Genomic DNA, 27,764 nt, shown 5'->3' with positions numbered 1-27,764 from the left:
CTGAGTGATCCCCATCCAAAGGCTTAGGAGATGCTGTGACATCTGTGCTGAGGTGTGGGCTCGCAGTTCAATAGCACAGTCACATGCTGGTGCTTGAGCCCCTGCCCTCTTTAGCTTCCTTGTGCAAGTGCAGTCTCAAACCTCTGGCTTGTGCTCCTCCACCTTCCCTGCTCTTTGTGGGTTGGTGTTGCTGGTGGCCAATGCTGTGAATGAGTCACTTTTTTCTATAGCGGGTAGTTAATTTCCATCTCTCTTCTTTATCTGGTTGCCAGTTTTCAGGAAAACTGTAGAAATGTTGCATCTTGGAGCACCCTGCAGTGCTGTCAGATTGGGTTGAGATGGGCCAGTGGGTTGAAAAGCTCCTGTACAGTCATGGGGACATGGAAATGCCCCTACCCTTAAGCGTAAACATGACTGAGCACCGTTTGTTTTCTGCTGTCACAGCATTATGGTGGCATTTTCACTGTGTCCTTCATAAGCTTCTGCCAAAGTCAGAGTCTGGAATTTGTCCTGTTTCACCTTATTTTAGCACCTGGGGTTGAAATGAATTTTAAAAGCAGAGGGAAGATGTCAGAGACTGAAATATTATGGTTTATGACTTAAACATTTTCATGAAGGACTTTCAAAACTGTATTACAAAAGCTTCATTACAAAAGCTGCAGAGAAGACTACCACATCCTGAATGGGGCTCTGAGAGGCCCTGGACTGCTTGCTGATGAAGATAAGATAAAGTAACAACTCAGGGCTAGGGACATTCACAAAGTTCAAGCTTAACACCTCCAACGTGGAGACCACAGCCACAGGGCTATCAGCTGCCAGGCTCACACAGATTCCCTGCACCAACGGGTGGGGAAAAAAGGCTTTGGGTGCGTCTTGAAAAAACCTCTGGTGAGAGGCCAAGTGAACTCCATCCTCCAATGTGCAGGGGAGCCCAACTGAGAGGCCCCTTCACCTGGGAGAAGCTACATCCACATGAAGGACAGAGCAGGTGACATGGCCCATCAAAGGCCCCCCTGAAGGGATGCCCAGACCCTGTACCAGAGCACCAGAGATGATGCAACAGATCCACGGTGCTGCAAGGGAAAGCGTCAAAGTGGCCCCTGCAAGGGGGCACCTGGGCATTCCCACATGGTCCAAAGCATATATTAATCCACGGGATTCTGTACTCTTTGGTGTGTGGTGTGGTGGCATGTGGCAGCGTGTGGCAGCGTGGCCACAGCAACAGGGGACCCTCACCCCCAAGAAGACCAGATGGAGGGGAGCAACAAGACCTTGTTGGGACCCTTGGATGGGTGATATGCTTCCACCTAACCCCTGTCACTCTCTCCCTGCCCCCCCACCCTCCACGCACCCACCTTCCTTCCTTCCTTCCTTCCTTCCTTCCTTCCTTCCTTCCTTCCTTCCTTCCTTCCTTCCTTCCTTCCTTCCTTCCTTCCTTCCTTCCTTCCTTCCGAATTCCTTCCGAATTCCTTCCTTTTTCTTTCTTTCTTTCTTTCTTTCTTTCTTTCTTTCTTTCTTTCTTTCTTTCTTTCTTTCTTTCTTTCTTTCTTTCTTTCTTTCTTTCTTTCTTTCTTTCTTTCTTTCTTTCTTTCTTTCTTTCTTTCTTTCTTTCTTTCTTTCTTTCTTTCTTTCTTTCTTTCTTTCTTTCTTTCTTTCTTTCTTTCTTTCTTTCTTTCTTTCTTTCTTTCTTTCTTTCTTTCTTTCTTTCTTTCTTTCTTTTTCTTTCTTTCTTTCTTTCTTTCTTTCTTTCTTTCTTTCTTTCTTTCTTTCTTTCTTTCTTTCTTTCTTTCTTTCTTTCTTTCTTTCTTTCTTTCTTTCTTTCTTTCTTTCTTTCTTTCTTTCTTTCTTTCTTTCTTTCTGCCTTGCCTTGCCTTGCCTTGCCTTGCCTTGCCTTGCCTTGCCTTTCTCTGTTAAATAAAAGACATCAATTTTTTTGGCACTAACATTTAATCTCATTTGGTTTTAATCTCGTTTTTGGGAATATTTTGAACCTTCAAAGTTCTTTCCATTTTATACTCAGGGACTTAGTTTTCTTTGCCCTTCTGGGTGTAAACTGGATTGTAACATTTTATTGGTGTAGTCAGCAGGATGTCTTTAAAATGAGAGCTTTTGTTCCAAAAAATTAATTAATTGATAATTTTTATGATAGATCATTTTCTTTGTGTGTTTGTTTGTTTGTCTGTTTGTCTGTTTGTTTCTGTTTGTCTGTTTGTTTTTAAGTAAAGTGCACATTGAAATTTTGTTTTTTAGTTTTAAGCAAGGTACCTTCCCAGGGAAAAGGAGTAAAATTTGGAAATTAACTGTAAGGGGCACACTCTGGGAAGTTCACTCTGTGTTTCTAACCTGGCTTTGCAGAACCGTAACTTTGAGACTTGTAACTTTGAGATTTTTAGCTTTGAGCTTTGTAACTTTGGTAAACACTAGGTGCTCTTGAGGTGTAAGGAGTAGGGCCTTGGAAAATATTTTATGAGGGGCACCCCTTGAGAGAGACTACTGCAGTGTTTTTTTGGTTTGGTATAAGAGGCTCGTTCCCAGGGAGAGGAGTGAGACTTTTGAAAATTAGCTTTACACAGGGCTACATTAAAATGCATATATTCAAAGTTCTTTCCATTTTATACTCAGAGACTTAGTTTTCTTTGCCCTTCTGGGTGTAAACCGGATCGTAACAGAAGCACAAAGAGCTGGCACACAGTGGGGTCTTGGCTCTGATCTCTCCAGAGCCACTCACTCTCTGTGATCTTCAGCAAAGCTGTTGACCTGCTCGTGCTTTGTGCTACACAGCTGGAAAATTGAGAAAAAAAAAAACCAAAAAAAAACCAATGGGAACTTCGCTCAAAAGAGCAGATGCACAGGTTTTCTAGATAAACAAATCACCCAAGACTGCCACTCCAGCGTCTCCAATCCTCCTCTCTTCTTTGCACCTTATAGTTCAAGCAAGAAGCAGTTTAAAGTGGAAAATCCGGGGCTGTGTTTTCTTACATGTTCTGGATCCTCCTTTAACTGTGAAAATGTTCAAAGTGAAAACTTGACCTGGCAACAGTTTCTGAATGACCTCGCTCTGGCTGTGAAATTCACTTCAGCTTTGCAGGAGCAAATTTTTACAATCTTCTCTGGTGGAGGAACAAAAAGATTTTTATTATTATTGTTATTTTTCTTCAAGAGGAAACTTTATACAGACTGTGTGTTATGCTTTCTCCCAGCACTCAAGGTCAAATCAGCAGTTCTGTTCTCATTGTTCCCCACTCACTTTATATCACCCAAAAAAAATAAACCCATTCCCTGCTCTCGCTGCAGATACTCCACAACAGCAGAGGGGAAGGACAGAAGCTCAAGCAAACAACGTGACATTTCTGCCATTACAGCCACACACAGTAAAGACACGTCTGGGCAATGTGATCATGTAGCTGGAAGTTGCTAATTATAATTGTTACCTCCTAATTCAAAGGAGTAGTGACTCACAAGAACCCTGAGCTATCTCGGCCTTCCAGATCCAAGTTCCTCAGACTACAAGCCATGGCACTGAAGGTAAAGGCCTCCAGTGCGTTAACTTCAAGCTGTAACTCAAAAGTGGTCAAAGACACCACTGGTGAAAATTTGACATCAACTTCTCTCCAGCTTGGTAGTGAGTGCAGGATCAGAAGCTGTGGCTGAACATCTGGGGCTCAGCTGGAGCCAATTTGATCCTCCTCAAGCACCCAGTGCCAGAAGCTGAACACTGCAATGATTTCCTGCTGGTCAGTTTTGCCAGGGCAGTGTATGCAGCACCAGCTATGCACTGGTTGAGAAAGAGCATTTATGTTTGTTGGAACGGCTTCCCTGTGTGTGATGGTGGCTGTTTGCGTGTGCAGCCAATGCACCTCACACCTCATCAGGACTCACAAGTGCACAGAGCGCAGGACATTATTATGTATGTGCCTGCACGCTCTCACAAAGCTGAGCCTTAGGTGACAACTAATTCTGCATGATGTGTTACAAGAAAGCAACTGGTACCCAATAAGGACTAATCCTAACCTGAAAAAATACTTATTTTTATCTCCTGGTGTGGCCCTTCGACAGGAAAGCCTAGTCTCTGGCCCTGACTTTCCCCACAGTACTAGGCAAGTCTTAGCTTCAACTTCTTAGCCTTAGACACTGGGCATAATAAACATTTCCTTTTAGTTGGCCAGCTCATACCTGTGTTTCCAAAGCTTGGCCTTGGGAATAGGATGTCTCATTCCCAGTAAGGATTGTGGAGGTGACTACCACAGGATGGAGGAGGGAAGGGAATTTAGTCATAAGCCAAGCTGAACTGGCTTGTGCCAGGCAGACTCCAGAGTATGGTGCTTGATCTTTTAGTTACAGGGCTATATATGGCCTGCATTTCCAGAATTGTAAATGAGACATCACATCATCAGGGCTGAGAGAGTAACACACTGAGGAAAGGGTGTCAGGCCAAGGACATATTACAGTATTATCTTATTATTCCTTCACACTCTCTTTCAATCAAACTGTGTTCCCTGTCCAGCATTTTACACATGCTTATAGGCTCTCTGGGGGCAGAGGCCATCTCTTAGCTGCATTTGTGCAGCCGCTGAAACAACGAGGTCATGTCCTTGATGAGGAAGAATTTCTGCAGGCCAGGGATGCTGATGATGCCCGGATGCTCACAGGAAGGGTGAAGGAACACTCCCCTGCTGAGATGCTACTCCGCAGCAGAGTTGAAGGTCTGTTTGCTTTTCACACTTATTCCAAGTTGGCAGGGATTTGGTCATGGCCATCTAAGGAATATGTGCATGAGATATTGCAGCCAGACAGTTCATTCCTCTGCCCACAGAGGTGTTTCCACATCAGAAAATTCCTCACCTGCATAGGAATTGCCCCTGCCACCAGAAATGACTAAACATGTAACTGAAATGTGAGGTCTAAGGAATATTGTCAGAGGTCTCTTTAAGGTAATGTTTATTAGGTGTTGGGTGTCCTAGTTGAGGGTTATTTTCCCTCTTAAAGGCTAACGTAGGAAAGAATCACACCATCAGCTCAGCCCTGCCGTGAACTGCCGGCAGACCGTGTTCCCAAGGGGAATGGAGGCAGTGGGATGAGCCACGCTAGATTACGGAGTGTGACCAGATGTGCTGAGGAGTTTGTGAAGCCTGTTCTTTGCTGTGGGGTTAACATGCATGAGGAGAGTGCTGTAGCTCATCCTCCTGTGGAGCTGGAGCTTGATGTTGCTTTGGAATCATCTCCTCCTCGCATCTCCATTGCTGTGGGAGACACTGCTCCATCACTGTGACACTGCTGGCTTTTGGGGCCCTCTCTTTGCTCTCCCCACACTTCCAAGAAAGCTTTTCTAGTGCAACATCTGCAGTGTCCACGCTTGTCTTTCTGTCCACCTAGATGGTGTTCTATAGATTTTCCTGCTGCCCACGGTTTGCCCCATGTCTGTGGCCTAGGCTACCTCAACCATAGAGGCTAAGTGGGGGAGGGTGGGAAGCAGAGCAGTGAGACAGAAGCTGTAGTGGCTTGGAAAGGCTGTTCAAAGGCACCCAGAAGGAAGCTGGTCTCTGTGTGCACCATTCTGGCCCATGCTCTACAGCCACAGGCAGGCAGTGATGGAGAAAGTGCCTATATGGAGGCATAAGCTGCTCTGAGCTGAACTTTTCCTAGGCATCATCCCCAGCAGAGCAGAGTGGTGCCTGGATGTTATGGACCTCTGAGAAGTGGGCAATAAAAATGGCTCATTATGCACTGGCTTGTGTCGCATGCTGAGCTTATTCACCCCCTCTACTCACAGACTTCACAGAGGGGGTGAGCTGGTAGGAGAAACATAGCCATCCCTACTCTAAATCCACTTTCATCCTCGTCCTGGGGATTGGAGACTTGGGTCACATTTCTGTGCATTCTCCTTAGCCCTGCTGCCTGGTGCAGATAGGACAAAATCCTTGAAGAGTGACAGGTGTGCTTGCACAGCTACAGATCACCCTGCAGGCCCTGTAAATTGAGGCATTCATGAAAAACTCATCCACCTTCAGTTCTGCCTGGTAACTTTTTACAAAACCCTCTGAAATCAAAGAGGAAGGAGTCAGGCAGCCCCTGCCCAGGACAAGCCCCCGTGACCAGATGAAAAGGAACAATCCCTAATTAGCTGGTGCAGAGCCATGTGTGCTTATACATAATCTGAGAGATGTGGGCCACGTGAGGAGAGGAGAGCCTGGTGTCAGCTTCTTGTGAAACCTACTGTGATGGCAGGACACCAGGATAAACTTTTGGGATGCTTATGGCAGGATGAGAGTGGACAGTGTCATGTGGGCAACATCATGTCAGGCAAAACATCTGGGAAAGGACACGGTGGAGACATTTAGAAGATGTATTGGTGTGGATATGGTTGTGTCTGGCATATTTGTTCAGCTGAGACCCGGAGAAGCTGTCACAGTTGTTACACTACATCCTTGGTGACAAGGATGGGAGAGAGGAGAATGGGGAGTCCATTGAAACTATAGAAGACAGTAACTCGCAGGGTTTTATCCAGGAGGGAGCAGGTGGAGGTAATCTCCATTGGGAACAGTCTCACGGTTCATTGCTTCTCTTTTCCTTCCCCTGGAGCAAGGAAAACATGGCTGAAGGGGTCTTCTGTTTTGGAGAGAGTTGGGCATTTCACCTGCTTTATTTAAACCAGTCCACATTTTGCGGGGTCTCATCCTGTAGCAACGTTTCTACATCACTAATCACAATTTTGTTTTGGTTTTTGTTGTTGTTACACAGATCTGACTTTCCCAGAGGGAGCAATAAATGACCAAGAGGTAAGGTTTACACTGCACCCAGATGTGCCTGGTAGACAGTTGTGCAGTGTATTATGTTTCTGTCTTGCATTATCTCTCGGGTTTTGATCCCAGTGGAGCAGAGCTCCTCAGCAAGCAGCACACTTAGAGGGACAGAGAGAGAGAGAGCAGCAGCCTTGGAAAATCGTGCTTTGCCCACCAGCTGCTGGGTGATTGCAGGAGACAACTCCAGATTTTGATAATTTTTGTTTCCAGTGTCTCTCTGGAGTTTTGGCCCATTGCAGCCATTTGCACTCTCTGATTTTGGTGCTGGCTCCAGGTCTTCCTTCCAGCAGTCAGATTCCCTCCTGCCTGAGGTCACGCTCGAGCCTGAGTGATAATACCACATTCACATGTTTTTCAAAGGCTGGATCAAACTATAGAGGTGGCTGAACCTAGGAACAAATGTCCTGTTGTGCACAGAAACAGCGTTGATCTGATTTTTGATACACCCACTTAGTGCAGCCGGGGTGCTGGCAGGCTGTCCGTGTTTGGTTGGTGCTTTATGGAACTGCAGCAGGGAATGCAAAGCTGTGGGAGGCTGGGTTCTCTTGCTGAGAGCACCATTTGCGATTAAAGCCCATAAAGTGACCAAAGGTTGTCACCTCTCTTTGGCATGAGATACACAACTAGCCAGAAAAAGGTAGTTACTGCTGACTTTGCCATTTTGCTAGACTGTTTACAGTTTTCCAGCTGGCTGTGAGCTCTTACAGTCATGTTGTTCTCCAAGCTGAGCTGTATTAATTGTCTCTAGAGACCCAGCATCAGCTGCTTTATTGTAGCCCAAACTTGTGACGAATAATTCATTTTCTCTTGCTGTAATTGCTGGTAGTAAAACATTATTTCCACTCATCAGAAGGTCACAGGGCAAGAGGCAGGCACTCTTTGTAGCAGTTGTGGCAACCCATCAGAGAAGAACACAGTGTATGAGATTCAAGTGCTCCTGGACTTGGTGCTAAAACTAGCACATGATAACAAAGAAAGACGAGAGTTGACACCTCTCTAGCAAAGATTTGTAAGGAAATGGGCCATGGCTCCTACCTGAGGCAGATTTCTAGCTGTACAGGGGTCAGCTCCCCCCAGACTGTCAGTCCTCTTTTCATATCCCACCTGACGTCCATTTCCTGTTGGGTTCCTGTGTTGTGCTTAGGTTTGGTGGGTTCCCTCAACCATGTGGAGTCGAGTGATTTAGCAGAATGTTCATGTGGTTTGCAGTTTTTAAGCTACAAGATTTGTAAGCTATTATAAACAGAAAGGCCCAGCCAAATCTTGCTGCCTGACTGAGCTATCAGCATCTCTAGACGTGTAGGAGAGGCCATCCTTCCCTCATGTTTATTTGTAACACAAGGGAAAAGAGGGATGCCTAGTAAAGCTTAGTACCACATAATTTACTGAAGAGTGACAGCTAATTTGCATTTTAGCTAAGACATCCAGCAGCAAAATGCAATTGTTTTCACACACACTCCAGGATTCCTACTGCATGATCTTGGACACATGGATTTGATGGACAATGAGTTTTGCTGGAGCCCATTACAAATAAGGAAGAAATGTGACAAGGCTCCAAGGAAGTTTTGAGCGTTTGTGTGCGAAGGTTTGCATTACTAAAGACTCCAGTGAAAGGTATCCCCATGTGAGCTCAGTATTCCTCCACCAAAAGGTTTGTCTGTGCATCTCCTGTGAGATGGCCACTTGAACAGTTCTGTAGGTGGGTGCTGAGAGATGGACAGGAGGGAGCTTTCTAAGAAAAAGACTCCTGAAGGAAGGACTTGAGTGTGGGGTGAAGGATCAGGCAGTTGGGACTGTGCTCATTTTACTCAGGTGTCCTCACTTGAAAATTCTCCACTTGCTGGTCATTTTAAATCTCTCAAGTCAAATGTGAAGGTTTTAAAATTTGTCTTTCCATACTGTCTAGAGAAGCTAGTGTAGTACTGTCTGCTTTTTATTTTTCCTGAGGACAAAAAAGTATCCTGACGGGGAGACCTATTTTTGGTGTGTTATCAGACAAATATGACAGTGGAAATCTCTATGGTGCATTATCTACTTTAGTGTCTGCTGCAAGGAGCAGCATCTGATCTGAATGTGCTCCTGCCAGACCAGGGGTCTCAGTGCCTCTGGTTGCCGGTAGTCAGTGTGACACCCAGCCATTACTCATGACAGATCCTTGGGCTGAGGTTCAGGCTCAAAATCCTTCTGCTGGAAAAGAGCCCTGCATCTCACTCCAAAGAGCAACACTTTATTTTCCTTGCCATCAGCTAACTCAAAAAAAATCCTCATATTTTGTCCCTCTGGGCTTTTGTGAGTGCTGGGTGTGCAGCTCTGTGCCACCTCTCTGAAATTGCTCCAGCAGGGACACAGCCTGCCTTGCTTTCCCAAGTCCAAAGCCCTGCTCGTTCTCTTTCACTGGTTAATACGGAGCAAAGTCAGGACTCACACACCTCATGCAGGGCCATAGTGTCTCCTTTCAGCTGCTGTTCCCAAGGGCTGTGTGTGTCCAAGGTGGCTGTCCTGGCTGGAGGTAGAGGCACACCCGGCTGAAGACACGATAGAACCAGCCGACTGCACCTGGGACCGTAACTCATCACAGTTGGATGGGTTTCTGCTTTCAGACCAGCCTGCTCCAGCCAGCTACACACATCCTCCAGGCAATTTTAATGTTCCTGGAAAGTCCTCCCAAAAACAATCACATCATCCAGATCAGCTGAACATGTGGCCCACTGAACAGCTGCCAAAATCAAATCCATGCGCCTTTGAGAGGTGCTAGGGGAATTGCAGAGACCAAAAGGCATCACGTTAAACTCAGAGAGCGAGACACACTGTCTTTGGACAAGTTTCTCGATGAGTCTGCCCTTGGCAGAAACCACTGAGCCCATTTGGAGAGGAGCACTGCTCTGTGGTGCAGGCAAGTGCCTCGGGCAGCTCCTCTGCCTGCTGGTTTTTACTTCTGCCTTCACTTTTAGTACTGAGCCACTCAGAGCAATGTTGGCCACGCAAGTCCAGTCTCCCCAGAAGAGCACAAGCTCTGCTGAGACCACCCAGTGGAGGGGCTGGGTGCAAGGGAGCCCCTCTCCTGCTGGGTTTGGTTTCCAGAGCCCGTCTTGTCCTTGTTCTGTTAATACAGTGCCGAGAACAATGGGACCTCAGTCCCTGCTTTGGGTCTTGAAGTAATGAATAACAGCATCTTCTGCTGTGGCAGTCAAGCCATATTTGGGGAGGATGTGCTCTTTTCTTCCAGGAAATGAGTCTGTGGAGCAGGTCAGCCCCTGTCAGCACTCTGGTTGTGAAACCTGTGTAACAGTAATTTGTTAAGACCTTTATCCTCCCTCTGCCTTGCCTCTGCACTGCACCCCCTGCATTGCCCTTGATGTTTGTGAGAGGTTTTGTAGTAACCAAGAACATCAGTGACCCTCAAGGATATTTTGGAGGATGTGACATTCCTACCTTCTTATGAACAAAAAACCTAAACCCAGGGTTTTCCCTAGTTGCTTTTCTAGTCAGGCTTTTCCTTTCTGGTTCCTGGGAAATGTGCTTGTATGTTGCCATTGAAATCTTAAAAGAAATGAAAAACTGTGTCCTTGCAAAGAACTTACCTGATAACAATCTTCTCCCATCACTGATTTGTCAGACTTACAAGCCAAAGGAATGTTAGCAGAGGGGAGAAGGGACGAGATGTCAAATCTTGCCCTGCCAACCTTCTTTTCCACCTAACATCTGCCAACACAGGGCTGGATGCAGAAAAAATAAAGGCTACGCCTGCCAGATGGCTGATGGATAATGGTACCATTGTAAAAATTGGCCAGAGCAGCTCAGACAGAAGCTCTGCCACCCTTCACAGCGTGGGACAAGGGCTCAGATGGCTTTCATTTACCTCCAGCCATAAAGTGGGATCTCCCTTCCAAGACCCGAAAGACCTCATCCTGCCAGGTGCAAAGCTCTCTGCAGTCTCCTGATTTAAGTAGGAGGGCTCCTTGGCATCTTTCTGGAACGAGCATTAATCCTTTTGGGTTTGTTGTTGTGGGGGTTTCAGGAAAGGGATGGCTCTGATTCTTCTGGGGCAAGCTGTTGCAGAGAGAAGGTGCTGAGGTACCTTCTGTAGGACTTTCTCTGGGGCTGTCAGCCCTGATACATTCCTAGCTTTCTTATTTCTTTCCATCTCTTCTGCTCATTTGTGCTTTCTTGGATTGCTGTCACGGAGGAAGGTTTTTATATTCATTGAATTTATACCTCAGTGACTCAGCACTGGGCTCAACCAGAAACTCAGTTGCCCTGAGGAGATATGGATGGAAGAAACGATTGTGTGTGTAAGTATTTGTTGGCAGGGGACAAGTTCTTCCCCAGCCTCAGCTATTCACACACTTTTGATTTAGGAAAGCCCGAAGAAAGCTTTCTTACTTCCTCCTTACTGGTGCCGAGCAGAAACAGGACCAGACGTCATGCTCCGACACGCTGAGCCGTCTCCTTCCTTCATGCTCAGTGGCTTTTCTCCTGGTGCACTCGAGGAGAGCTCAGGGAACAGCACTCCCAGCCAGTTTGCAACTTTGAAATGCGTCAGCTGATCGCTATCTTGTCTCAAATACCTGTCTGGTACAGACCATGTGTGGAGTATTAACTCTGCAAAAGAGGGGCTGGAGCACTGGAGCAGGGTGGACAAGGAGCTGAACTTTAACTCTTTCACTACACAGGTCCCTGCTCACTGGTCACAGCTACAGTATGTGAGCAGTACTGGTGCAGGGGGTGCAGGGGGATGCAGAGCCATCCATGAGGATGCAGGAGGACAGAGGAAAACACCTGTGAGGTGCACCCAAATGGAGCTGGGAGAGCCATGTCAGAATCAGACAAAGTACAGAGTTCCTCCTGTGGCATGTAGTTGATCTGTCAGATGCATGGCCAGAGGATGTCATGGCTGGAGATGAGCTTCCAGGGAACTCTGGATGAGTTAATGAAGAAGAAGTTCCCTCGGGGTTAATAAATTTGCAGGGGGTAACAGGCTTAGATAACATGGGGGAAACGGCATATTTACTTGTCCTGTTCTTACTTTCCCCAGGTTGCAGGGCCAGATGTACATGTGGTCAGACCCAGCTCAGCTGCCAAATGTTCTCATACAATCTTCCACCTCGTTGGCAGCTGCCTTAAGCTGAATATTGCCTGGGACAGGCCACAGACCTTAAGTATGCCCTTCTTGGAACTGCCATGAGTGTTCATGGAGAATACCAAATATTTCCCTCTTGGTTGCCGTTAACAGAATGAGGGGGAAAAATGTTGCTCAATGATAAGCCAAGATGTTGTCCACAAAACACTGCTGCTTAAACACACTGGGGGAAGTTTCCACACTAACCATGAGAGCTAAATGCTCTCCCTTGGTTCTTCACGTGCAAAGCGTGTACAGTAAAGGCTGTTTCCTGCTATAGGCTGCATGGCACTGGGTGACTGTACAGCCTCAGTACGTTTTTGGTACTTTGCTCCCACCAGACTAGATATGTCCAGTGTCCAGACACCTGCATCTAGTCCAGAGCCTCCTGCTTCATAGTAGGTGTGGAGCAAGGCACAAATTAATAAGCTTACCCTGGCTCATTTATTGGACCTGGCACTGCCATGCAGAGGCACTGCTGGGATTGCCAAAGCTACAGGGAGAACAGTCAGGGGACACAGCAGGGATTTTAGGTGTTGGATGGTGGGAAACGTGACCTGCCCCAAGCAAGGGCCAGGAGCCCCTTATCTGTGATGTTATTGGAGTGGCAGCTAGAAGAGACTGCTGGCAGTAGCCCTGGGCATACCCTGGCTGTTAGCTTGGAACTTAGTACTAAAATGTTCTCCTTTTAGTACTTTCAGGCATTTCTGAGCACCTTCTTCCTGTTCCAGAATCCTGCTCAAGTTTAAACTCTGTTTTCACTTGGAAATAAAGAGGCCAAAGCCCATTTCTACTGCACCCTGAGAGAGAAAATTGATGTTTCTGCTGCCACAGAAGATCTTTGTATTCTCCTTGTTCCGGAGGAAACCCAGAAAGCTGAACCTTATGCAACACATTTGGCAAACAAGGCTGTGGCAGGGTTGTGGCTTTGTGACCAGATGAAGTGACACAGGACAAGAAAGTCCCCAGAACTCAGCCAGAGTGCAAAAGGGACAGATATAGAAAGGGGAGAAGACTGCCGTTGTGGTGACATGAAATAGCAAGATCTACCAACACAGTGATAGGCTGGCAAAATCCCTCTGCTGTCCTGTAAGTGTCTGGCACAGTTTACCAGAGAGACAACCACCCAGAAGGTTAAAGAAACAGGATAAAATGAAGGAGGTCATCCAGTGAGTGGTCTGGTTAATATCATATTGGAGGGCAGTTTCAAGATGTGGTTTATCTCCTCTAGATTTAAACTGTATAGTGTTTGAGTATTTGCTATAGCACACTGTATAGATCCCAGCTTAGGCAGTGGGGAAAGATGTGTATATCTAAGGAATATTTATCCCAGCCTGTCCCAAAGATGGAGGCCATTCCTGCTTGAAAATGTCTACCCTTCCTCATGAACAGAATAATATGGACAGCTATTAAATTTAAGCATCTAATTTACAAATGGCTAAAGTTGGTGGTATGAACATCAGTGTAGATAAGAATGAGCCCTTCCAGCCTTCTCCATCTGATTCATTACATAAATATTCTCCTGTACTACATTTAAGAAGATACAAAATTTGTTTTCTACCATGTGAGTAACAGTAAGTACTTGACAAGACTTCAGAGGACACCAAGACCTTTGTGCTGTATTGTTAACAAAAGAATTACCAATGTGGACTTTTTATTCTTTCATTTGCAGCTAACAGAAGACACAACAGTTTTCCAAGAATTCTGGTTTTAATGTAAATGTGTCAGTATTTTTTTTGGAGATGACAAAGCCTTTTATGAAACTAAGACTTTTAAAGGCAGCTTCAATATACAAATATCTCACCACAAATGGCTCTTGTATAAGTTCTACAGAAAATATCAGCCTCTTCTGAATTCAAATCCTCATTTTCTCTGTGGAAATGTTCTTCATGTCAGTGATGGGGACCGCTGTGGGGTCTGGAGCAACTGAGGGCTGTTAGTTTGCTTAATGTAGCACAGCTAGAGAGAACTTTATTCTTTGTCTAAAATGCTCTTGAGAGAAGGGCAAAGAGGCACCCCCAGCATACATGGGCTGGATCCAATGTCACAGAGATTGAATTCATCTGAAGGAATAACAGCCTCTGGTTTAAACTAACTATGGCTCTAAGAATGAAGGTAGGATAAGTGAGTTGATGGGATAGGATATCACAACAGCTGGTTTGCTCTCCACAGAGCCCCACTGCCATGAACGGGGCAGCCCTGTCCTCTTGCAATTCTTCACACTGGGAAATTGACTCAGCAACATCCTGAGGCAGGGTGCCAAAATTTAAACCTTATGAGTAATCCAAGGTGTTCACATGATGATGTGACAAGAACAGCTTGCATATTTCAAGCTAGATGTGCTTCAGAAAGAGGTGAAAATCCCTCATTCTAGGAGTGTGATGAGGGCGTTGGGTACATTTCAGTCATAGTTTTATATTCCTTTCTTGTATTTTATTTGTCAGTGATCTAAATCAGAGGGCTTCTTTCTAAGTCTTTACCATGAGGAAATCCTTCCATGTTTCTGCTCTAGATTTTTCTTGTTTGTGTTATACATCTTTTGAGAGCTGGTGATTCAAACTATGTTTGAGGTCAGGGAAAGAAGCTGTGTACACAATGGCATTTTAGCACTTTCAGTCATGTTTTCTAGCCTCTTTCTAAGAGTGATGTAGTCTCTGTTGGACACCAAGACCTTGAGGCTACAAAGGAATTTGGCACAAGACCCAGGGAATAACTCTCTGAATTTCCCTTTAGAGGTGTTCTTTTCTCAGCACACCTCATTTCTGTCTCACTGAGAAGCCAGTTTGCTTTCACCAAGGTCTGCTGAACTTTTTATGGTTTCCTTAGGGGTTTACATACATAATATACAAAAAAATATGACTATAGCTAGGACAGAAGGTGGTACAGAACAACACTGCTGAAGTATTTCTGGTGTGGAAAGAGGGATGCTCTGTCAATCTCAAACCACAAAAGGGATTCAGGAAGAAGAATGCAATTTCTCTTCAGTAACTCTGCCAGAAAACAAAGGCTAATGAGCTTTTTCCTACTAAATACAGACTGGAATCCTTCACTATCGCAGTCTGATGTGGTCTTCACTTAAGTCCTCAGTCCTTGGGGTGCCATCAGACAGAGGCAGGGTGTTCTCTCCCTAGCACTTTATGAAAAAGTAGGATAGATAAAGGAGTATTTTATCATGTTCACTGCTCCTCACGACACCTGATCGTTGTTTGACCATCTCCATTTCAGGTGAGCAAAAGGAATTCAAGAAGACTGATCCTTCCAGGAGGATACTCAAACACTTTTAGGCCTCACTCCGGGAAGAATCTCCTGGGACTTTCCAACAGATGTGGATGTCTTAAGCTCAAACTTGGAATCTCACAGGAAAAAGGGACACTCCTAATTATCTCCTACTCCAGGACATTCTGGTTTCAAAGAGTGCCATTGCTCTGTGCAAGATGGAGTAGCACTCTGGAGGTATGGAACAGCCTCTTTTTCCCACTTGGTGTTTGCAGGGATATGTGCACCTCTCAGGAGCACTGTGTTCTGAATCAGGCAGATGAAGTGGTGGTGTTTCTGGTGAGCTGTGGTGTGGTATCATCAGGGACAGAGGATCCTGATGAAGAATATTTAAAATGCAATCAGTCTGTATGACTTAAGACAAAAAGCATCATTCACACTCTCACACGTCCAATTGACAGGGCCTGCCAATACCCACACAAGATCCATCCAGATGGATCCTTTTGCAATGACTGAAAACATACTAAGAAGAAAAGAATTTCAGTTCTTCTGTTAGCCTGAAAACACATGAGTTTTTAGAGCAACTATTAGTATTCCTAACATATGGCAACTCCCTGCGTTGCCTGGGGAAGCTCTTGGCTTTCCAGTAGAAAAGCTGTTAAACCAGTAATGGGGGACTGGGTGTATCAAGTGTTTATGAGTCTCCCATCTGTAGGCCAGACAGGAACATCTCATACTGAGTGTTTTGCAGTATCATCAACCCATCTGCAGAACTGTCTGTTTGACCCTGGGTATGTGACGGACTTGGCAAGAAGCAAGAAAGAAACAGGGGTGGTGGGGGGAGAGTGAGAGGTGAAGAAAGGAAGATGGGTGCAAGAGGAAAAGATATAAGGTGAGGAATATAAATAAGCCTGTTCAAATATCACAGTAGTGACATCATGACATTTCTTCACTCAAGTTCCTCACTCTCAAACTCATAAACTAATTAGAGAGGTGCATTTTACAATTCCCTCACCCTTACTGCATTAAAATCCATTTTTTCAGCTGGTCTGGTCAAAGAGGAGGACTCCAATCACATGTTTGCAGGGGAAAATGTTAGTGCATGGGATGGTCGGCTGTGTATCTGGAGGCACCCAGTTTTCACTGGTGAAGGAAATAAACAACAAAGTAATTTTTGTTTTTATTTTAAAAATTTTTCTTCTTTCTGGCTTTGGGCAGTGTTGAACTTCCCACCCTCTGCAATGCTGTCAGCCTGAACTGTACGGACATCTGGCATGCAAACAAATTACAGCCCAGGAAAATGCTGTCTTGTAGTTAAGTTTGTCAGTCTCTCCATCTTGCTTGTGCTTTCTTTCTTCCTTTCTTCCTTGCTTTCTTGCTTTCTTGCCTTCTTTTCTGTTGCTCCAGCACCTGTCTTTGCAATAAATTAGTGGTCCAGCTGCCTTCGATTCATCCCAGAGGGAAAGAACTGGAAGGTTACAGTGTGATGACACTCCCAAGGCTAACAGCTAGACTCATAAAACATGTTATCATTAAAGCATTTCAGTTTTTATGATGGAAACATCTATCACAGTCATCCATGGAGTCTTAAATACAGTTTTGTTTCTACTAAAATGGCACTGACTGTGACAGTATACGGTCAATATATTCTCAACACACTTTATATATATATGTATATATATATTCTCAACACGCTTCTCATCATGCTTTAAGTGGCAGGGATGTTTACAACAGCTCGTGAAATCACTGACAGATGTAAATACCACACAACCATCCTCACTCTTTTCTGATTACTGAAACAATGATTCTGGGAGGGAGAGAGAAGTAGATCCAATGGACTTTAGAAGTTATACAGCAGGAGGTAGACAGCTTAGAGTCCTCCTTCAGATTTCATTTTCTTTTATGGTTTATGTGTGTGACACAATTCTAAAAGAAAGAGAGGTGATGTGGGCAATCAAAGGCCACCTTTTATTCAACTGCAGCATCAGTGCTAACACTAGTGCCTTTTAGAGGCCATTTCCAGGAAAGAGAGAATCACTTGTAGCTGTTTCACAGCCTGATCTGCCCCATCTTATTCTTTAAAGGACATTTTCCCAGGCTTGGCTTTTCCACTGAATGGATTTTCTGTCCCTGAAAGTGAGACAGAGGATAAATGCATCACATTTAAAATGGATGGGTTTGTTTATACTAATTGGTGTTCGTGAAGTTCTTTCATAACCCAACATTAGATTATTCAATAAACTTCACAAGCAAAAAGATAACCCTTGTAAAGAGAAGGGACAGAAAAACAAATGGAGATACTGAACAGTGAGAACTGTGAAATGTAACTATCAGGTGCCTCAGGATTTCAGAGATCTTACAAGTGCTGAGACTGCATTCCATGTAATAAAGGAGGGAAGCTTTACATATGGATTTCAAGGAGGATAACATCACAAATTTATGTATTCATAGTGGACTCCTTCAATGCATGAGGGAGCAAAATATGAAAAGAGATCTCTGAAAATGTAAAGAGGCTCTATACAGCAATTGATCCTCTTCCATAAGTTATTTTAAACATTTAAAAAAAATTTTTGTTAATTTGAGGCCATGATTGCTGCTAGGCTCACTGCTGGCCCTCCCATGTGCCCAATGCATCCTGGCAGTCTTGGCTTGGCTGTGAATTCCAGCTGAGCTGGGGAATGGCAAGAACTGAGCGGTATGCACAAGGCAACCAGGAGAAATACAGATTCATATCGGCCTTCCAGATCTTCAAAGTACTGCATGCACTGAGGTTGATGGTGGTGATTAATTTGGAAGCAAATCTGATTCATTGCTGGCAGGGGTTCTGTCTGGAACCAAGAAAAGTTGGTGAAATATGAGGTTTTGGAACTGATTGCTGATGGAAGAGGAAGAATAGGTGATAACAAGAGATACTTCAGAATCTTGGGATGACTGGTTAAGAGATCAGGAGCGCAACTAGTGTTCTTTATGCTTCCAATTGGCAGGAATGATGAGGGAAGAAACTGGAAGAGCCAGCAGATCAATACCTGGCTTTGAGCCTGGTGTCACCAGCATAATTTTGGAATTTTTGATCATAGGTTGGTTCACATGACATCAGGCCTTCTGGCAACACCCAGGGTACACCTGTCTGAAAGGGGCAGAAGAATTTTTGCACAAGAGTTAGCTGGGATCTAAAGGTCTTTTCTAACTGAAATGATTCTAAGATTCTGTGGTCTAATCCAAAGAGGGTAAGCAAGTCTTGCCCAGATCTGCCTTTTCTTCAAAACTGCCACTTTTATGTATTGCAACAGCAGAAGAGCTGACTTTTGGTCAAGGAGAGTGAACTTACTTTGCTTCTTTTTGCTGAGGTTCCAAGATGAAGTCTCATTTTCAGTGGGTGGAGTGGTGATACATATATTGCATCTACTATGTCTAAGCAGAGAACCTCCATTTCCAGGGCTGTCAACTGAACCTTCTTCACACTATGGAGAGCACTTAATAAATGCAAAAAAAAAAAAAAGAGAAATGTGATCTTGCTGGAATGGGGAGGCATCCAAAAGGACTGTGCTTTGCATTGCACAGCCTTCACAAGGAGTCAGAACAAATATCCAGACTTCAGTGAGAGACCAAACAGAGTTGTTCAGTCCCTGTGGAGATGAGATGTAGAGCTGGAGAATGTAAACAGATGTGGAGGCATTTTGATGCATTTTTGAAAAGACAAATGACTTTCATGCTGATATATTTTAGAGTTCACTCCATCTCCTTATCAAAAATATGATGCAAAAAACAATAGTCACTTCATTTCCATTTCTCAATCTGTCTGGAGAGCAAAAGGCACAGTCATCTTGTAGATGAGTTAACAACGATGTCTAACAACTGTTGGGAAAGACTTGGAGAGATTAAGACACCGAAGAAAAAGGAAAGAACTATCAAGAAAGTAAGAGTCTGAAGGAAAGCACCATGATAGATTGAGATCTTGAAATAGTATGTGTTTATATATTATTGCAGGTGGGTTGATTAACACATGAGAGACTCCAGCACAGCCTCATCCATCTGGAAAAGAGAATGCAAATGGTGAGTATCCAACTAACCCCATATGGATATAAACATTCCATCGAAACAAGAAACTATAGGACACAAAATAGGTGGAATTTCAGCTTCATAATCTCATCACCCTTTTTTTTTTTTTTTCCAGGGGATTTTCACTCTATGAAAAGGGCAAGGCTCACACACCAAATGGCTGGAATATTCTCAGCATCCTTGGAGCTGACTTCTGTGGGTGAACAGAGGGTGCCAACAGCCAAGAGTGTCTCTGTAGCTTTGGGTACGATGGGAAGGCCCCTTGTTCAAAGATATCTCAACCAATTTCAACTAACCAGTGTGGTCTGTTCAGGTCAATATTATGGACAGCAATAAACAAGAGGACACTGTGTCTCATGAGTCTCATGGATATAACTTTCTGCTTACAGCTGTATTTGGCAAAGGCCTGTAGGTGGTTATGGACTTTGAGTCAGTGGCTGGGCTTGGATGGGAGCCGTCTGGCTTGCAGTCCTGTACTCTAACCATCTAATCTCTCAGCCCAGAGGAAATTGCGGTGTCCCTTTGGGCCCTTGGTAAGACACCACAGCTTTGTTTGTTGAGTGCTTAGCTTTTGATGGGGATATTTGAAGGTTTCACAGATGGCAGGCAGCGACTCTCTGCCCTTTTTCTACCTGGAGGCTGCCAAAGGATGGCAGCAAAGAGGCAAGCGTTAGAAGGATATCGGGATATGAAAAGAGGAGGTATGTGCAGTAGAAGAAGTGCTGGAATTGCTTTTTCTGTGAAAGAAAGGCATACTATCTTGGAAAAAACTATCTGGAATACAATATTTTCTGCAGTTTGGTGCTGCTAAAAAATGCTGCACTGGCATCTCTGCAACACAATCCCCCAAAGCAAGAATATGGTTTGTTATTACATATGTGGCCAGGAGGACTTCGTGGTGGTGGAGGAGACGTTCTCAGCTATGGCTGAGTATTTAGTTTCCATGTCCCTTCTGTCCTAGGATAGCAGTCAGCAATAATTACTTCAGTGGTTTCTACCCTGCAATTCATAACCTCTAGGGACTATACTCAGCTCCACAAATTTGTTCCATGCAGGCCCCTTGTAGCAGGATGATGGCTTCTAGTCTCTGCTGAGCTTGGTGTAGATTCACGTGGGAAAGCTAGAGAAGAAATGCCAGCTCACTGGAGTGGCCACTGCCAGGCCAGCTTTCGGTAATGAGCCTCCAACATTTGGAAACAATCCTGAAGTGACAGAGTAACAAACATAACGATCGATCTGAGACATATGATTTAAAGAACTACCAGCCACTGGATCTAGACAGGAGAGGAAAAACTGAAAACTGATAACAACTGCTATTGACAGGAGTGTTAAGAATATCTCCTGATGACACAAGAAGATGGTCCTTTAAATCTGTTGCAAATTCCTATTATCTAAGTGTGATTTTCTTTAGAACAAGACACAAGGTACTTTCTTTTTGTTTTCTTGTTTAACAGAGCTCCTGTGCTTGACATAATCTTTACACTTGCCTCCCCAGTTAAGTATCTTTTTTCTTTTCCTTCCCTGGTGTTTGCATGAACTTGGTGAACCCTCATCACGTGTGGCAGTGTTTATATTTGCACAGGCTGTTCTGCGTGTCTCTGTTTGTGTTGCCACCACATCTATATGGCTTGGCAGCAGCCCCACGGCTGTGTTTCAGCTGCATATAAATCAGCTTCCCTCCATCCCCCGGTGTTTCCATCTGTCTGTCTTCCCTGATTGCTCTGAAATGTTACAGGGCATGGAGGTTAACCCATGGCTGAACCCTTCAGATAGAGGTGGGACAAAATAAAACCTGAACCTCTCCTCCACAAACTCAACTCATCAAGTTATGAAGGTGCGGGGTGTTTGTGTTTTTGAAGGGAGAGGAAGCACCTTAAAATAGGGACTAAGCCCTGCTAATGTAGTGTAGTTTTCAAGTCTGTTATTTTGGAGGAAAGTTGTTGCAGAAGCTCTGAGGTCACCTCTGGACTGTGGAGCTGATCATCCCTTAGATCTTCATTACATGAAGTTGCCCCTGCAGCACACAGATTTAATTTCTGCTCTTTCATTAATTATCACCTCTGGTTTCTCTAGATATAATATCATTAGTTTGCTTCTTTTGTTAGAGAAAGAGATATGAAAAGAGTCCAATGACTGGTGGCATGAGGAGCTGAAGGTACCTTGTCATCCAGGAAAAAGAGTGTCAGGCAGAAACTGTAGATATTGATACTCTCCATGTATAAAGACATTTCTCCAGGGATCTCCTCCCAGACAGAGTTCACAGTGCAGCTGACTGAATTGTTGTGAGCCCGGGAAATAAAGCTCTAGCATGCGCAGAGCATCCATGGTTTTCTCTTGGCCAGGTGTCTTCTCCTAGGGAATGGACATCCCAGGGGAACAGAAATGGAGCACATTGCTCTTTGCCCATGGGAACTAAATGGCCAACCCAGCAGAGATGGAAATAACTAAATGGGGAGTCTGTACTTCTCTCAAATATTGGAATTGCACATTCCAAGAAACTGAGAAGTAATGATAGGACGAAAGACATGGTAAAGGAACAAAATCCCCCTGTTGTCTTGGTGTGCTTCAGTCAGGTGTCAGATCTAAAAAGCAACATTTTCTCACCATCTTGATATTTGTTTGGCACCCTGGCTTTCTTCTGAGCATAAAGCTGAAATCAGGCTCTTCCCTTCTACATGTAAGTGCTAGGAGGTCTTTGTGTGGGTACCCCAGCTCTTGAAAGAAGAAAGTACCAACAACCTAATCTCAGAAACATTGTAAACTAAGTGAGAAAAATAGTGGATAAACTTGAATTGGCCTCCCAAGTCACTCGGAGTCTACTTCACAAAGGCGACAATGTCCTTTCCTAGGCAAAATTAATTAAAAATAATCTGTGACTGTGGGTTCCTACCTCTTTCCAGCCTTCTCCCAAGCTGGGAGGTGTTTGGGCTTTGTGCTCTAGTTTTTCTTAGCTCTCTGGCTCCAAACTTGAAATCTTCAAAAGTTATGTCAAGTTGGATCTAATGCTTAATTTTAATAGATTCCAGAGAATGATGGGTAATGCCTGTTTTGGTACACAGATAAATCCTTAGTAATAGGATTTGTCCTATTACTACATGTGTTTAACAGTGCTTTTGTACTAAATCTTTGTTGGAGAGTGGGGGTGGCTGTGATTTAATTTTTGATGGGAGTAGCTGATTTAGAAATTCAGGAAAGGCAGATCTCACTGTGTCATAACATCCCCTCCCATTGCACTTCTAGCTGAAAGAGAGAGTCCCAGATTGTTTTTTAATATTGCTGATGTCCCAGATGCATGTCTGAGTAGATGTCATTAAAAATCAGGCTTGCAAGAAACCTTGGACAGTATCTATCCACAGAAACCTCATAGAACCAGTGAGGTGTTGATATTAACCAGAATATTACCATGAAGTTTCTAGGATGCCACAGAAACCATAGGCTGACCACTGAAAACAGATATGGGACAAGTGCATGACAGCATTTATATTATTTTTTTAATAGAAAAGTACTAAGGAACCAACTGAGAACTATACTGACATATCTATATTTACTTCTTTTTTTTTTTCATTCTTTTTTTTAATGCTGGATTGTAAATTTTAAGTCAGTGTTGTACAGTCTGTAAAACACTGCAAGAACAGCACATGACTGGCAGTACAGGGCTAGATCTGCTGGGATTCAGCATTTAGAAAGTGGAAGAGAAGCAATCAGGTGTCAAAAGACAACAGTAGGTTAGATCACAATGAAGAGACATCCTTCCCACCCACTAGGGACTTTTCTGCTCCTCACAATGAGATGCAGCTGTTCAGGCCTTAGGACAGAAAAAAAAAAAGTGCAAGGAAAGATTGATCTGGACACAAATCCCTGGCAGGGACTGGTGAGGATAGAAATCTGGAGAGTAAGAGTGCTGTGTTTTAGCCAAGTTGGGGGTTGGGAGAAGCATTCCCTGCAGAAAGGATACAGAGATTGCTACTGAGATGGTGAGGTTGAAGATTTTGTCAGGGGTGGAAATAAAAGTGGTTTGTGCCCCTCAGACTAACTTCAGGAGCTTCACTCTTACCTGAGAGTATTGGTCTGTGTGCTGAGTTTTTTCAGATGGACATGCATTTACAGCTTTGACTTTTTCATGTTCGTGCACTTTATCAAGTGATCATATTTTATTGGGCTTTTGTAAAAAAGACTCTTAAGTCTAACAAAATTCCAGCAGAACTGAAGAGGCTGAGATAGAGACATGCAAGAAGGCAGAGACAAGAGGAGGAACTTGAGAAAAGGGTAGAGTAGAAATAAGCCCTGATAGGGAACTTCTTGGGCAAAGCTGAAGACGAGGCAGAGCTGTGTCAGAGCAAATATTGAGTTGTACACTTTAAATTAATCCATAAACTAAAGGCAAATGTACAGCTTGATTAACACTCTACGCTCCCTCCCCCAAATCACACTCAGCTAGCTTGAACCTGGAGCAGAATGTAATACCAATCCACTATGCCAGGCTTCCCACCAGAGGCATCCTGTTAGCATTGCTGTGGATGAGAAATGAAGGGGAGGTGCAAAGCAACTAAAGGTGACAGAGAAGGAAACACATTTCCCTTTCAGTCCAGCCTGGGGAATTCAGTACTGCAGATAATTACTGAAATACCTTCCAAAACAGGAGAGGCTATAACAGGAGAGGCCATCCCTCTGCATTCAGATACAAGCAATGGTATAAGTAGTATCCCTAGGGAAATGCTGTCATAGGGGAGGGAGGATACATTAATATTCACTGTGCTTAGAAGGGAGTTTCCCCCTCCTGCTGAGTTTGGCAGCAGATATTAGATTCCTTCTCCCTCATTTTGGGGTCCTGCAGTCCAAGTTTAGAGGAGCTGGGCAGTCCTCTAAAAGGCTCCTTCTATTCTGCAGTGAGTTTGAAAGTATCGTTCAGCTCACGCTGAGACTGCTGGTGGGGCATGGGTGCATCCACGGTACCAGGAGGTGACCTCATTCCCAGGGAGAGGTCACCCAGCTGGGTCACTGAAGCCAAATACTGCAAAACTAAATTTGCTCTCAGTCCATACAGCACCCACACATTTGCATACACCCACACTGAACCCAAGTCCCTGGAACTCTTTTGGAAAAGAACAAACAAACAAACAAACAAAAAGCAAACAAGCCTAAAAGCTACAACTTTCAATGTGTCAAAAACCAGCAAAGATCTGGCATGTAATGTTTGTCTCATGTCCTTCCTATAGAAAGAAATGTTAGAAAAATGTTTTGGTGCTCCAAAGAAGTGGGCTGTGTGCTCTGTGCAGCATGGAAAGGCAGCCCCTCCAGCCCCCTCGTGATCCCCAAGCCTTCAGTGCTGGGATCAGCACAAGGAAGGGTGCCAGAAAAAAAGTATGAGATTACCTCTCAGCAAAGCCCTTTGGCCTGAATCACTGACATCTTTGATTTAAACAGTAATTTAAAACACGCATGATGAGAAGTCAGGGAAAGGATCCAGGAAGGCCTGGGGTCCAGCCAACCTGGCGTATCTGCCAATTTGCTATTCAGAAGGTAGGTTTGCTAGGAAGGGGCAGGATTGTGGCTGAAACCTGTCATTGCCTCAGCTAAGCCACAAGACCCTTATTCAGAAATGACCAGAGATTGCCTGGCTGAGCCAGCACTGCCTTGCTGGATGCTACAGCTCTGCCCTGCTGCTCAGCTGCTCTAAAGCACTGTATAAAAGGAGGTGGGGAAAATCCTGCCATGTTCCCTCCAGCTGGCCAGAAATCCCTGCTGATGGGTGCCTCGTGGGCTCCTCTCTGGGCCACCAAGCCAATGGCTCAGTGATGAAGCTTGAATGTCAGGACGGCAGGCAGAGGCAGCAGGAAAACTGCTGAAGGAACAGAAAAATCTGAATTAAGGGACCAGCAAAAGGAGCACACGCACAAAGAACATGTATCCCAGGCAGCTTTTTTCCACTCTTTTGTCTCTCCCAGACCAGTGGCTTTCCTGGGTGATGCTGCTGGCACCTGCCTCTTGACATGCAGAGACAAAAGAGAGCAGGGTAAATCTATTCTTAACTGACACATCCTAATTGCTTGATCTCAAAGAAAGAAGTGTATGGCTCTAGATAAAGGTTTCCCAGGTTGAACACTACTGCAAAACTGACACAGGCCCACAGCCAGTGGGGGCCCAGATTTAGAATAATCAGTGATTTCTCTTTAGTGAAGGGAGACGTGACTTTTGATCCAGCTCTGAGTCGAGACTCTGGCTCTGGTCCACCATGAGTACCACCAGTGGGTAATTACCTGTTGGGCTTAAATGCCAACATGCTATCTCACACGAATTATCTTCTTCCCTGCCAGGCAATTTCAGATTCTGCCACGATACTGGTTATGTCATTTTTCCTCTCCTGGGTCAGCTTCAGGTTGGAAACTTATACCTTGAAGAGGGCAGACAGAAGAAGAGGTCTCTGACTTTGAATCAAATTCTGTATGATCATGACTCAATGATCATAAATCCTTCAGGGCCTGAAACCTAGCAAGGGAATAAAGGAAGAAGCTCTGTCTCTCTTGGATCAAAGGGAGGAAAAAAAGATGTGAAGGAGACAAAAGGTGCTGCAGGGTATGTGAAAATCAGAGCTCCCATACATCTTGCTGAAGACTGCCAAAGCAGAGCTCTCCACAGCCATCCCATATCTACGCAATACAGTGATGGGAACGATTTCAGATAAGATCAGGCCTAGAGAGAGCATGCCCGGCTCTGTTTCTTCCAGCAGAGCAATATGGAAACCCAGTGCTGGGAAACCGTTTTTCCGTGCCAGTAAAGAGGCAGGGAGTTGTGTGCAACCATTCAGGAGCCTCCGCTCCCACGCATCCTCCCGCTCCCTGAAACCCTGCCAGGACGGCAAAGGGGGAATTGATTTACGTGCAGTAAGCCAAATAAATAGATAAATAAATGAATAGATACAATAAATTACACCCTTCCTACCTTGCTCATCTAAAGAGAGAGAGAGGGATGGGAATCAAATTCAGGAGGAAGTCATCTGCAGGTGTGCAAAGCTGGGCACTGGGTGCTGACAGCTCTGGTAAACATGATATTTATTCCCTAGGAGAGAATTTCAAACAGCTCTTTGTGAGAGCTGTCACTCACTGTCTCCTGTTCTAGGCAGTGAAATCTCTCTACTGTGACCTCATCGGGGTCAGACAGCAGTGGGGGAGTCCAGCTTGAGTTTCCCCAGTGTTTTAGTTCTCATTTTGAGGAATTTGTTTCTGAAAGAACACTGCAGAAAAGTGTCCCCTTGGCTGAGTATAACCCACTGACAGGCATTTTGCTTCCCCATTTGCCCATGCTGGTGGCAAGCCAGTGAGTTCCCAAGCATTTTGTCGAATGTCCACCCAGCTGAGCAGGCTCTTCTTCCGTGGTCAGTGGCAAATTGCCTGGGAAAAGAATATAAGAAAGTTACAGGGCTAACCATCATCTAGCTGGGACCTCCCAATTCCTATTAATGAGTTCCTTAAAGCACTAGAGAAGACTGCCCTATAGACCCTGGTGTTTAATAGGCACCAGCCGCAGTGAGTCATCCTCTTGCCTGCTGCTGGCATCCTCAGCATTCAGTGTCAAAAGAACTTCTCATGGGAAGTGTAAATAATGCAAAAAAATTCAAGCATCTCCTTTGAGCTTCCCCAGACTGACCCTCCTATTTGAGATCTGGTCTCCCACAACCATTCCTTCCTCCTTTGCCCTGTCCTCAGCTGCTGACACATCTCCAAAAATGCCAAGAACAGCTCTGTAGTCCATGGATTGTTCTCATAAGTTCTCTCTCAATAAAATAATCAGAGATCCAGTGATTACATTGGCCCATCTACTCCTTGGAATTCAGGAGGGAGCTCAGTGTCCAGAATTGCCTGGGGACCCAAACACATGACAGAAAAGAGGGTCTTTCTTCTCCTGCTCTTGCCAGGTATTCAGCTCCCACTCTGTTCAGATACAAATGCCTTTTTCCTCTGTGCACCACCAGAGCTAAACCATCCAAGTGAACAGTTCTTTTTCACTTTATCACATAAATTGTTCAAGTGATGTTACAACAGAGCTAAATTCATCTTTGCCCTGACACCAAACTCCCACAGAAGGTAATACAAGGGCTGGGGATGGAGAAGATTTAGGGTCAAGATATTTCCATGTACCACCTAATTCAGTTTAACAAGGTGACCAATAGCAAACTGCAGCTGGGATGAAACTGAGGGTAAGTTCTAGTTCCTTTAACACCTCTTGTGGGGTCCATACAGGCTTCCCTAGCCTTCAGAAAAAGAAGAGAAAAAATTCTCTACTGTCTGTTCTTATGCCAGCATTTCCCTGCCTTCTCCCAGAGCAGTAGACTTGCTGTTTTCTAGTCCCAGTGTAGATTAGGAGCTAAAGACCAGGATTCCCACACACAGAAGTGTTCTAGAACTGTAGCGGATCAAAAGAATAATTAAAAATATGAAAAAAATTGGATACTAAAAACTGGAGATAAAAACTATGGATTTGACAAAGACACAGCTTCATCTACCTCTACTGCTCTTTGTCTCCCACTATTACCTTGGCCCCTCTCTCTTCACTGACTTCTCTTCCCCTTGTCC

The sequence above is a fragment of the Coloeus monedula genome (assembly GCF_965178545.1).
Source record: "Coloeus monedula genome assembly, chromosome: 7".
NCBI classification, from domain to species: domain Eukaryota; kingdom Metazoa; phylum Chordata; class Aves; order Passeriformes; family Corvidae; genus Coloeus; species Coloeus monedula.
Note: the sequence above shows the minus strand (reverse complement) of the source record.